The 13,301-nt window shown below is 34.7% G+C and overlaps 1 long non-coding RNA gene across 1 annotated transcript in view; it reads right to left on the reverse strand.

Annotated features, from left to right (window-relative positions):
* LOC132417556 (uncharacterized) overlaps nt 1-13,301 on the reverse strand; it is a 388,895-nt gene that overhangs the window by 174,904 nt on the left and 200,690 nt on the right. The window lies entirely within an intron of this gene.

Here is a 13,301-nt window from a genome sequence, read left to right on the forward strand (position 1 = left end):
TGTTTTGGGATGAAAGCCAAAATCAAATTTGAAAATAGTGTTTTTTCCTCCCATATGGAACTCTTATCCTAAATAAATCTAATTTTGTTTATGAAGAATATTACATAATTTATTTACCAAAAAAGAAAACAGATATAAAATACTCTTTGCATTCAATAATAATTCATTCCTATAGCATTTGGATATTATTTAGTTTTTGATTTTGTTATTTATAAATGTGCTAGAATACAGTAGTCCATTCTGTGAATTTTAGCTGGAAAACATGTAAATTAATTTTTCTGCAAATATTTGCACATTTGTAATTTTAAGATAATTATTTGTATGAAACATTTCCTTCAAAATAATTATTATTTCCTCCTTAATATAATTTCCACTGAATAATTTTCATAAAATAGAGATCAAATCTGAAAATTTTATACATCTGTTGGAGATTCTTCTTGTTAGGAATGGTAGTCATGTAATATATAAATACATTTTTATCTGTCATGCTGTGTAATCAGTATATAGTATTTCTCCATTCTCAATAATAATAATGATTATAATAATAAATTCCAAAAGATAATGAGACTAGTAATCTATATCTTCCATATAACTAATAATATCTAGAAGTAATATTTCTGAACAGTTATTTAATTTTTTCTTTTTATTTAGGAATGTGATGAAGAAGCACTTATTTTATATGTATCCAGTAGAAGGAATCACAAAGGTTCCTTGATAAAATATTAAAGTATATTGTAATATCTGTGACTTCCTTTGGTTTTTAAGTTATACAATATATAAGACATTCGTTTATAGGTGTCAACACGATACCTGTTATATACTTAAAGTAAGAAGCAGTGGCACACAAGAGACCTAAGATAAGTTACAGAAAGAACAACTGAGCTTAAGAAATTAATACAGTAACATGGCAGGAGGAAAAGCACTCCCTTATCTGAGTCCATCTACAATATCTTAGTACCAGGATTCTCAACTGGTTGTTAGGTGATAACATATCCTACCAGGGAAACATAAGATCATACTAGAGCAATCTCACTAGCAGAGCCCTCCTGAGAAAAGGACACTCTTCTAGCTGATTCTTAAACTTTTTCCCATTAACCTGCCTTAGGTCTTACATTATTTTTGTGTTCCATACATTTTTTTTTATATAACACCAATATACCTTATTTCAAAACACCCATTTTTTGTCTTAACAGTTAAGGTTTTAGATGGTACACACACACACACACGACTTGTTATCTGTCTATGTTAAAACTTAATGAGATAAAAATATATAGTATTAAAATGTACATATATGTATATATAAAAACTTAATGAGAGAGAAAGTTTAGTGTAGCAAAAACTACTAGCCAGTAGATCATGAGAATTATTTCACATGTGCATCCAGAAGCAAGACTGATAATCTCCAAAAGCAAACCATTATAATCTTTGTTCTGTACTTCAAGCCTGTTTTCAAGAATTAAATTTACAAGTTACATAGAGCAGTCAAAAGTGAAATGGATTATTAAAACAATCAAGAAGTAGAATAGCCCCAGATTTTATCTGTGAAATACTTAGATGATTAAGCAAAAAAAAAAAAAAAAAAAAAAGTACATATTTTGTTTTATTGCCAAAATTATCCTGGTGATTTTTAAATTTGCCCTTGTTATTCTATGTCTCCATTTCCTCTGCATAGAGCAGGGCTGGCTATGCACTGCCCATTCTGCAACACCATGAATGGCAGCCCTGGTCACCCATTCCAAAGAGAGAAGTATTGTTCTGTAATTAATTAACAATTTGGAATAACTCTAATTTTATTTTATATCATTATACCATGGTATGCATAAACATACTAGGAGATAAAATACATATTATTAAATACAGCTATACTTCTATTATCTCAAAAATTATTATTTGTTCTTTATTTTCCAATTTGATGAAGAAATCACTTAGAAAAACTGATTGGTCTCTTCAGCTAACACTAAATGTTTGATAGGACTCTTTCATCTTTCACTGCAAATGACAAGAATATTTCCCAAGGCAAAACATATAGGATCAGATATTATATTCCCTCTAAGAAACACTTATATTTCTTTATTAATAAGCACTAACTTTTTTTCTTCAATTTATACATATGGAAACTGATGTTTTCCCACCAACATGAAGTTCTTGGCTCAAGGCTGTAATTCTTTTTTTTCTTAATTTTTATTTTCAGTACATTAAATTTACTCATGAAAACATTAGTCTGTCATATTTTAAAGTTTCAAGGCTACAGTTCTTATGAACAAGGTGATATTGTGTTGAAACCAAGTTTATCTACCACTAGTTCAGGATTCTTTACATGAAAAATTTATATGAAGAATTTATATGTTCTTTCTATGATATGGTTCACCGTTGCAGTGATATATAAATGACACCGATGCTTCTAATTCTGCCAACTAATAATAATGTGCTACATTTCAAAAGGCTTTTTCAGTATGTATTTTGATTTGACACATCAAGTAAAAGGTGGAGCAAGGTAATTTTGCCAGTATTATTTATTTGCTTGTTTGTGTTTAATTATAATAATAAAATACAATGAAAGAGATGAGACTTATATAAAAGTTAGTGAATTCAAGAACAATTTCTAGAATTCCACTTTGTTTTTATACAATTATTTTATTTTTATTTTGAAAATATATAGAAGTAAAACTGCCTATAACTTCATTAATAAGAAATTTAAAAGTTAATGTATTATAAAGGTGATTTTTCTATAATACTTATTTTTACTATGTCATATTATTCATATCATAAATACATTATTAGTTACTCGACGATCTTAGTTTTAGGAACTGTGTAATATTCTATTATATGAAAGTTTACTTTTTTTTTTTTAACCATTTCCCTCTGATGAACCTAAATGTAGCTTCTACTTTTCATATTATGGTGATACAGAAACCACATAACACAGAAATGTTTTTCAACTTATAATAGTTTCCATATAATAAATCTTGTGAAGTGGTACTGTCTCAATAGTTATGAATATTTTAAAGTATAAAAGGCTACTACAAAGAAAATTTCACAGTTCTCATTCCTTAGCCTTCTCTAAAAGTTCCACTTAGCAATCTAGTCAAGTTTGCATTGAGGTTGAAAGTATACAGAGCCTACAAATGTGTGTGTGTGTGTGGACATGTGTGGACATGGACTGGCTTGCGTATGTGCTAGAATATGGAACTCTTTGAAAAGTTTGAGATACCTGCGAGACACAGACACAGACACAGACACACACACACACACACACACACACACACACTGTGTGATTATAACATTTTTAATCTCAAATATCTCCAAAATGGGATCGTTTTTGGAAAATAAATATAAACATATTTAATGAGAAAGAGTATTGATATGCCAGCAACTTTACATTGTCTTTTTTTAAACAATCATTCCAGCAACATACAGGTCAGCAAAAAGAATGGACATGTATAATATACTATGCCTTTACAGAATATAATATTAGGTTTACAAAAAAGGAAAGAATCAATATGCCTACATAGCCACATTCTAGTGATCTACATGGGAATTAACGGCTTCCTCCTCAGACGTATAAGATCAACAACAACAAAATACCCATTGAAAGATACGTAAAATAACATAATGAAGAGAAAAGATGATTGTCAGGTAAAACTGGGCTACAACCCAAGTTAATATACCAATATGTAAAATATGAAACATCAATCATATGCAGTCCCAATCTACTTTTTATCTATATTTTCTTTACTTTGTTTTTAATCTTAGTATTGTCAACATACATCTATCCGCTCGGGCCAGAACTTGATAACCCGCTTAGACACCTTCTTTCCTTTTAGCTCCTGCTCCAGTCGGCATGGAGTTGGAAATTACCTTCAAACGCCTCTCACTTTCTTGGCCTACTCTATTTCGACACCTGTTTAGTTGTTATCTCATATCCTTGACATAGCCTCCTCACAAACGCTGAAAAAATATTATCCACATTAACATAAGATCATCTTTTCCTGGTCTGAATCATGCCAGTGTTGACCCTTTCTCCTGGGTCTTGTTGAAAATTGCTATAAAGCCACAAAATGTCATTCATGATGGGGTCTGCTGGACTACTAAGTCTCTACTTAACCTCTCATCCCTTTGTATTTTACGGTCGAGCAACACGAAATGGTTTATTGTTGCAGGAAAACAGCTTAATGATTCTTAGAGCCAGGAGTGCTGCGGGAGCCCTTCTTCCACTCCCCACAGGACTTGACCGGTTAACTCTTGCCAAGTGTCTATTTTATAGAAGTTTGCCTGATATGTCAGAAAAAACACATTTTTTAAAAAAAATTTCACGCATGATTTTCGCTGTTGCATTACTAAACTGCATATTAATTTCGGTATTTACCTATCTTTTCCCCGTAATATACACTGCTATTTTAGAGAGTAGGAACTCTGTATAGTTTACAGTTAAATCCCCAGCATCTATCCCCGTGGGTGTCATGGGACCCACACTGAATAAATATATATTGGTTGAAAGATAAAATATATTCTTCTTGTTATTTCATCAAAACCTCCAAAATAGGTATCCTAGCATTTAAATTTTTAGAAACTATTCCAAAATCCCAGTCTGCTCAACTTAAGCAACATAATATATAATAAAATTAAGGAAATGACACGAGGTTTTATCAGTAACTTAATCTGTGTAACAATTAAGATTTGTATGTAGGTAATGTTGATAGAAATAACTTTAGGTATTACAAGCATTAACCGATTAAATTTAGGAATTTAGGTGCTTACAAGATTGTTGAGAAGGCTGTAGACGTAGGGGCTAGTTTTGGCTTGGTAAACGCCTTCCCATGCATCACCATACAGCCTGCCCATCAGGAGAGCTGCTGCCTCTGCTGCAGTGTGGTCCCCACTTAGCTGCCGTGGACACGTTCCAAGACCCCTAGTGGATGCCCGAAACCATCGACAGTACCAAACCCTATGTACACTGTTTTTCCTACACATAAATACCTATGATGAAGCTTCATTTATAAATCAGGCACAGGAAGAGATTAACAACAACTACTACTAATAAAATAGAACAATTACAATATATTATAGTAAAAGTTATGTGAGTGTGGTCTCTCTCTCTCTCTCTCTCAAAATATCTTATTGTACAAACCATGCCTTTTTCATCTTCACCCAGCACTTCCCACACACTGGCCATAACTTTTGTATTTTGAAGAGCGACACCAAAAATAACACGAATTTCCTTTCTCCTTCACAATTTCACAAATAGAAGATTTGCTCTTACTGTAGATCTTAGCAACCTCAGCACACAACTTTTTTCTTTCCTTATTAAGTGGAGAACTTTTAACTTTTCACTTAAAAGAAGCATTTTATGGCTCCTCTGTGGCATATCCGAATTGCCAGCATCACTACTCTTGCACTTTGGGGACATTATTAGAATAAGGGCCACTGGAACACAAGCACTGCTATACTTCCACAGTCATCTTACAACTGAGACGGCTATTAAGTGACTAATGAGTGGGATATGCTGAGCAAAGGGATGACAGTTCCCAGGCAGGACTAAGCAGGATGGCACAAGATTTCATCACGCTACTCAGAATGGTGCACAGTTTAAAACGTACAAGTGGTTTCTTCTTGGAATTTTCCATTTAATATTTTCAGACTGCAGTTGACCACAGGTAACTGAAACTTCAGATGAGAAGGAACTACTGTGTTCAGAAAGCCATTGTGTCAATGCTGGACACAAGACTACTTTTTATCCACACTCGGGATAAAAAATAACTTCGTAAAATTCTGGCTTCAGGAACACAATAACTTGGCTTCAATTTGGGAACCAGGAAGTGTGCTCCAGACCACTTGTCTCCAGAGCCACGCGGCAGCTGCCACGTGGGAACAGTGATTCACCCACTATATCAGGACTCCTAGCTTAAAGATGGTCTAGGAAATGCTGTCTATATCTTCCCTGCAGTTCCAGATGATAATGAGACTGGATCAACTGGCTGATCCAACATTTCTACCATGATCCGTCTATGCAATAAGAACAGTAAAAACCATACAGTAAAGATACTGTTGGAAATCATATTAATCTTCATTATTAAAAGTCACATAAATCATTAGTTTTTATCTGTGTCAGAAGATGTGGAATTATTTATAAATTTCATAGTTAAAATCAAATAATATTTATTGAACACCTTTACTGGTGTAAGACACTATGCCATATGTAAATAAAATATCTACACATCACAAACTTCGAGTCAAAAAATAAACTGAATAAAGCCAAGTAAATTTAAACTTTACCCAATCTGTTTTATAATGCATACAACCTTCACAATTTACATGCATAATTCACATTCACTAATATCACTATTCCCATTGTGAGTACTTTGCATTTCTGAGATTAATTACTTGCTACAGCAATATTTTTGATTCTTTGGGATATATATGTATATATATATATAAAATTTTTCCTCATATCATTTGTAAATATACATAAACACACACATATAGGTATACACTTATTTATAATATAAATCCTATAATTGAGTTCAGTGGGGTTTGCCATGGCATCTGTTTTTGTGCCAAGCACATTTACTTAACAGGAAATGCAATATAAAGACAACTAGTTTTTAATAATTATATTAAAATTAATTATGATTTTTATAGCTTAAACTGTACGCTTTCCTGAAATTCTTCTCTCCCAAATTCAAACTCTTCCCCTAATATTTAAATTATCCCCTAATATGTAAATTATCACTTATTTTAACTCTTACACAGAACTTGAATACAGAGTCTTAGGCAATTCTTGCCCCAGAAAAGCGTGATTAATGACTTTTTCACCTCTACCTAAGAAACGTCTTTACAGGCCTATGCAATCGTTCAGCACAGATGGAAGAAATCTTTGACATGGACCGCTTACTATAAGCACAGTTGACCTAATCAAAATTAACATCCTCTTTAGAAAAATTTATTATCCATTCACAAAATTCAGTGGCATAACATAAATGTCATGCCATCCTAGGTCTTGAATCAGTAATTGATTTGTTTATGATCTAAACTAATTCTCAAGATTCTGTCTCTTTCCCAACAATAAGTAGAAGCATGAACAGGGAAGGCTATTATTTACCAGCCACAGCTCAATGCACCATGTAATCAAATCCTTCGTCAGAGTATCCTGCCACATAATCAGATCATGTGAGTTGTCAGAAGCAATTTTATAAATATATATTCGTTTAAAGCCTTGGTAAGTTTGCTATAGTGTAGAATAAGTACATTTTTCTACTTCTTTTTTTCCCTCTGTTGATGTTGTATTCTGAATTCTTATGTATGGAGTAATTACATTTCTTAAAATATAGTTCAACTTTGGAAAAATAATAAATGCCCTATTCACCTATCACAAATATTATCCTTCCAAGCCCAAAACACTAAATTATTATGGTTTGATTTGAGTATAATTTTCTCCCAGGATAACTTCTTTACAAGGTGTTTTAAATGTATTTTTCTGAAATATCAATAAATATTTTTGCTGAGCCATGTTACAGTCAAATAAGAATTCAGTACACAGTCCAAAGCTTACCAAAATTTGTTTCAATATATACATGCAGACAGCCACACCTACAAGTACAGTCACACTCCTTTACAAAGAGCACGTTTCTGTGTAATTTGTGACTTAGGCTTAGTTTCATTTGTCGCTGACAGACTGTTGAACACCCTCTGGGTTCTGTCTGCTCTTGGTAACAATGAGCAGCTTTCTTTATAAGGTTCATGGTGTCGATTAACATAAGCTGAAAATCGATCCGCACCTCTTCGCAGAGGCCGGGAGACTCACCACTAATAATAAAAAAGTATTACATGGTTACTCTTACCGGACAACAATTACATAATTTCTGAGGAGCAACAGTGGAGAGATAGGCTCTTACTCTCTTAAAGTTAGTTATATGCTCCAGAATATTTACTAGGAGACATTCCTTATATTTCACCTTAACGTAAAAAATATTGAATATCCACTCTTGTACTCAGCACAATTAGGAAGAACAGAAGACACAGAAGATTCAGTCTATATCCTTAGGGAGTGCAGGATAATGAAATGTAGCCAAAGAAAACAGCATGCAAACAAGGAGAGAGAATAAAGTAGAGTTTGAGAGGGAACGGATACTGGTGGCTATGAAGTAATCACAAGGGTATTTTGTCTTAAAAGCTTTTGAAGAAGGAACTGGTATGGTTTGGAAGAGAAAGTTCAGTGGAACTTTTTAGGCAAAAGCTGTTGGACGTGGGATTAAGTGCAGTAGGATTAGTGGAAAGGGAAGAATGTTCCTGGTTGGGAGCATCTTTTCACTAGTTACATGTTGCCTTATGTACAATGATAATATAAGGTAATTATAACAACTAATTGTGCATAATAACTATGATAAAATATAATAAAAATTACAGGGAGGTCCCCTAGTACAATAATCTTCCCTGTTGCCTCAGCCTCCTAACTCTCCCCCGGGTGCAGGCAGTGACATATACGGCTGGTGAGTCTGGCAGAAGCACCGAGCATGGTTGATTAGGTCCCACTCTCTCCCTTTAGGAGGATCTTCCACCTGAAACAGCACGCTGCTCTCTGCAGTACGTATACGTGGGCAGGCTCTACAGTGGAGGGCTGTAGTTATTCACTATCTTCGTACTGTCTGTGACCATGAGGGGTGTATAAGTTAAATTCAAGGTATACCATGATAAAGTAAGTGGACAAGTCTAGACTGTAGCCAGCCATAAAACAAATATGAGTTTATACCTGCCTGATTCCTGTGTCATCTCTCAATCCTGCCTATATCTGAGCACAGAACAGAGCATAACTATTCATTGGTTCCCTCTAATGCCATCTTTCAATGTTTATGCTTTAACTACCTTTAAACATAAATGCCACTTTTAATCTAACATTATAAAAAATAGTATAAAATAATCATGTACATCTATTTTTACATGCACACAACATATCTACAAAATAACACTTGTTTCTAAAAAAAAATTCTGGTCCAAAATTCTCTTTTTGAAATGATACATTTACCTGTACACTGCTGATGACAATACATCAACAGGGCTCCATGATTTAACAAGCTCTCATCTCATCACAAGAAATGGTGGCATTTTAATTGTGTTCAGTGGTTAGTCCAACACTATAAATGTACCTGATACTAAAAAAAAAAAATTTGTTTCCCTTCGAATAAAACTAGGACACTTCTAACTAGGAAAATGTATCCTATCCTGTAAAATAATTTTGTGCGCTTCTTTCTGTTAAAGATTCCAATTTACTACAAGCTGTTAATCAGTCATTAGCCCTTGTGTTTCGGTAAAAACGCAAAGGTTAAAAGCATATAAATTTGGAGACAGACACATTCCCTTCCATTTTAGGGAGAATTTTCCTAACCATTGATAGTGCCAGGGGGAGACAGAATCTTTATACTTTTATTGGACTAAAATGTGAACTTCACCTACAGAAGGAGTCAGGATAGATAATTCACTCTATCAGGTTTGAAAATTTAGATGCATTTAGTAGTACCACCCATAATTAGCATGAGTAAGAAGGAAGCATCATGAATCCAATAAAAAAAATTACTTCTGCAAAGAAGTTGAGAGAAGAAAGACCATTTTGAAACCTCTGCTTATTGTTAACTAAATTATCCAGACCTACCTTCCAGCTGAAAGAAAGCAAAAAATCTGGACAAGTATAAAATCCATCTGCATGAAAGAGCTAGAAAATAGTTAGAAATTACTAAGTTAAAATAGAGTGATGAGCTGGGATACAAGCTTAATTTAGGAACAGACTTTTACTTAGGGTGGTTCGCTGGTTCTGGAGGAGATGGCTGAAGGGCCGAACAGAGTTCACAGATCTTAAAAGTGGGGCACCTGGAACAAGGGGCAGGGGAGGGAGGCACAAACTACTGGGTGTAAGATCAGCTCAAGGATGTATTGTACCACACAGGGAATATAGCCAATACTTTGTATTAACTGTAAATGGAAAGTAACCTCTAAAAATTGTATACATTTTTTTAATTTAAAAAATAAAATCTAGTCTATCTGAAAAAAAAAACAAACCAATTTACAGTAGCATCAAAAACAATAAAATAGCTCAGTGGTTTGTGACCACCTAGAGGGGTGGGATAGGGAGGGTGGGAGGGAGGGAGACGCAAGAAGGAAGAGATATGGGAACATATGTATATGTATAACTGATTCACTTTGTTATAAAGCAGAAACTAACACACCATTGTAAAGCAATTATACTCCAATAAAGATGTAAAAAAAAACAGTAAAATAGGACTAAATAAAAGTAAAATAAAATAAATTCAGATATTCTTTGGCGTCTGTGGATGAAAACAATTTAGCCCAGAGGTTCCTGAAGAACTCTCTCCAAGATGGATGGATGGACTGATAGATAGATAGATAGACAGACAGAGGTATAGACACAGACAAAGACACAGACATAGGAATAGATGAAAATGAAAAAAAAAAAAACACTGAGATGAAAAAAGCAAGACATTATTCTCGATGTTAAGAGAATGAAAGATATAACAGATGAGTTTATCGTCTCTCCCTGTCCTTTTTTTGAGGCTAATGAGTAGTCTTTTTTCCCCATATTTCAGTTTTATGGTGACCTTTTACTAGGAGGAAGGTTCTGAACCTGAAGTGGCCTTTCTTTCTTAGCAGTCTTTTTTGATGCAGGATGAGAAAGAAACAACAATGATGGAAGAGAAGCCGTCACTAGTTATGAAATCACGAAGATGAGGTGGGACTTTGGGGAAAGGTAACAACACATAAAGATTTCTGAAGTTTTCATTTAATGAGGTCAAACAATGCTCCCCTCTCTCTCCAACCAAGCAATCCTGTTTAATTAAACTTTCAATAAAAAGCAAATTAGGGTGCCTATATTCAACTTCTTTGATTTCTACTACATACAGGTAATGGACCATAAAGGTCGGGCTTTCATCAGGCCTAACTGAAGAGAACAGAGACTAGAAAAGTAAAGAGTCTGTAAGACGGAGAATTGAATACTTCCAGCATTTAATGGCAACGTTCAGCTTCCTTGGGTAACCCAAGACTTCACTTCTCATTTTAGATGCCAGATTCAATGAAGGTGCTCTGTTCTTCGCACCATCTGATATTAACTGTGTGATGTGGCGTCCTAATAGCCGTATCAGACAGATGGGGGAAAAGCAGTACATGACTGTTCTGGCAGGTATTTGCCCATGTCACTTGTCTCATCTGAGAAAGAAAATATCAGTGAGGAGGGGAGAACAGCAGGTCCTTCCTCACACGTAATTCCTCATGTATCTGAAACCAAGACAGGACAATGCCATGGTGCAAAACATGGTTTCCAGTTTAAGTTGGCTGAGAAATATTTCTTGTGTCACAATGATGCTCTCTGACTCAGTTTAATTTTGAAACATCTTGTTTGAAGAAAAACCATGTCAAGAGATGTAATGTGACAAAACACATTTAACAATGAATAAGCTTAAAATGTCCGTGAGATAAGAAGCCAAAAGAAACTTTCATCGAAAGTTTTAATATTCAAACGTTTAACAGCAAAATCAGATACTGTTGTGCATGCTAGTGAGTTATTTCCTTAAAGTGAAGACAAATGACTACAAATAAATAAGGAAACGATAGAATAATGCTTAGTGTTAAATATTACATTGTGTTAATGAAAAACTAGATTTCTTTCTTTAATAAACTGACGTACAAATGCTTATCTTTTACACCCCCCAAAAGTATGGGGACTATTGTCTGACACCTACTGAAATTAACGTTACAAACGTTAATGTACATGCACCATATTATAGAGCACATACACTCATACGGGGGGTGGGAGAGGAGTGACAGCGACAGCGAGGGAGCGAGAGACAGCGAGCGAAAGAGGGACTGTATACTCTGGATCGGGCACTTGCAGTCACGTCGTCTCACTTCTCAAGTCTGTGGAGCCCTGAGACACCACCCCCACGGCTCTTCTAAAGATGATGGAACAAGCTCAGAGTGGTGAAGAAGCCACTTGCTTCACTCATGTTCTATTTTGGTTTCACAAAACCCACCCTTTTCTAGTGGCCTGAGTTCTCCTAGCAGTGTCCTTCTCACATAAGCATTACTTACTGATGCAATTTCAACATGCGCTTTGTATAAAGAGAAACCAGAAATTCCCAGTCTTCCACGTCTTGCTCTGCTAAGTAAAAGAGTATCGATTTATCCCTATTTACCTCTCCAGCTGTCCAGCTACGTTTATAGCTACTGTACCTTCTCTAGGTGAGACAGAAAGTATTGGAGATAAATTGCTTGATATTAAATTAATATGCTATAGCACTGGTTGTCAAGTTTTACATAACATTTTGCTAAAAATATAAATACTTGGATTCCATACCTAGAGATTATGATTCAAATTTGTGGTAGGGTCAAGAAGTCTGAAATTATAACAAATTCCACACATGGTATTTTTTGTTTGTTTGCGGTACACGGGCCTCTCACTGTTGTGGCCTCTCCCATTGCGGAGCACAGGCTCCAGACATGCAGGCTCAGCGGCCATGGTTCACGGGCCCAGCCGCTCCGCAGCATGTGGGATCTTCCCGGACCGGGACACGAACCCGTGTCCCCTGCATCGGCAGGCGGACTCTCAACCGCTGCGCCACCAGGGAAGCCCTCCCCACATGATTTCGATGCAAATGACCCCAGTGCTGTCCTCTGGGACACACTAAGGAGAGATTTTGAGTTTAAATAATGCCATACATTTTAGCACCTTCTACTTCCCTCGTTTGGAATATTTTCTTTGCAGTAGAGAGGGAGCAAAAGAGAAAGAAAATATATTTATATACATACAAATATACTATTGTAGACAAAGTTTTTGTTTTTGTTTTTTTCTGCCATGAAGGATTAGAGCCAAGATGATTACAAAATTATAGGACAATTTAACTTAATTTGGGTACCTATACCTGCCGTGTCTGCAAGTATAATTTAATTAAAATGGAAAATGTGATATTTGGATAATATGTTTTTGAACCTTCTATCTAATTACCTACTATAAGTGCAGTGACCTCATGCTGCTACTAAACAATTGAAAATAATACAAAATATATTTCCCTAAATGTTCCTTACAAAGTCAGTGAAGTTAGCCAATTGTAAGTGTTTACTTTCATATTTAATTTAAACTAACATATATGTGTTAAAATTTAGAACTTTAGAAAAATTAACTTTCTGTAGCAAAAGTTTATCAAAGTATTATTTCAGAAAAGCATTCCTATCTTTCATAAAATTGTTTCAGGCAAACTGGTATTTCAAAATAACACTGACTCACATGAAAATAAATTATA

Source organism: Delphinus delphis, chromosome 21, assembly GCF_949987515.2.
Source record: "Delphinus delphis chromosome 21, mDelDel1.2, whole genome shotgun sequence".
NCBI classification, from domain to species: domain Eukaryota; kingdom Metazoa; phylum Chordata; class Mammalia; order Artiodactyla; family Delphinidae; genus Delphinus; species Delphinus delphis.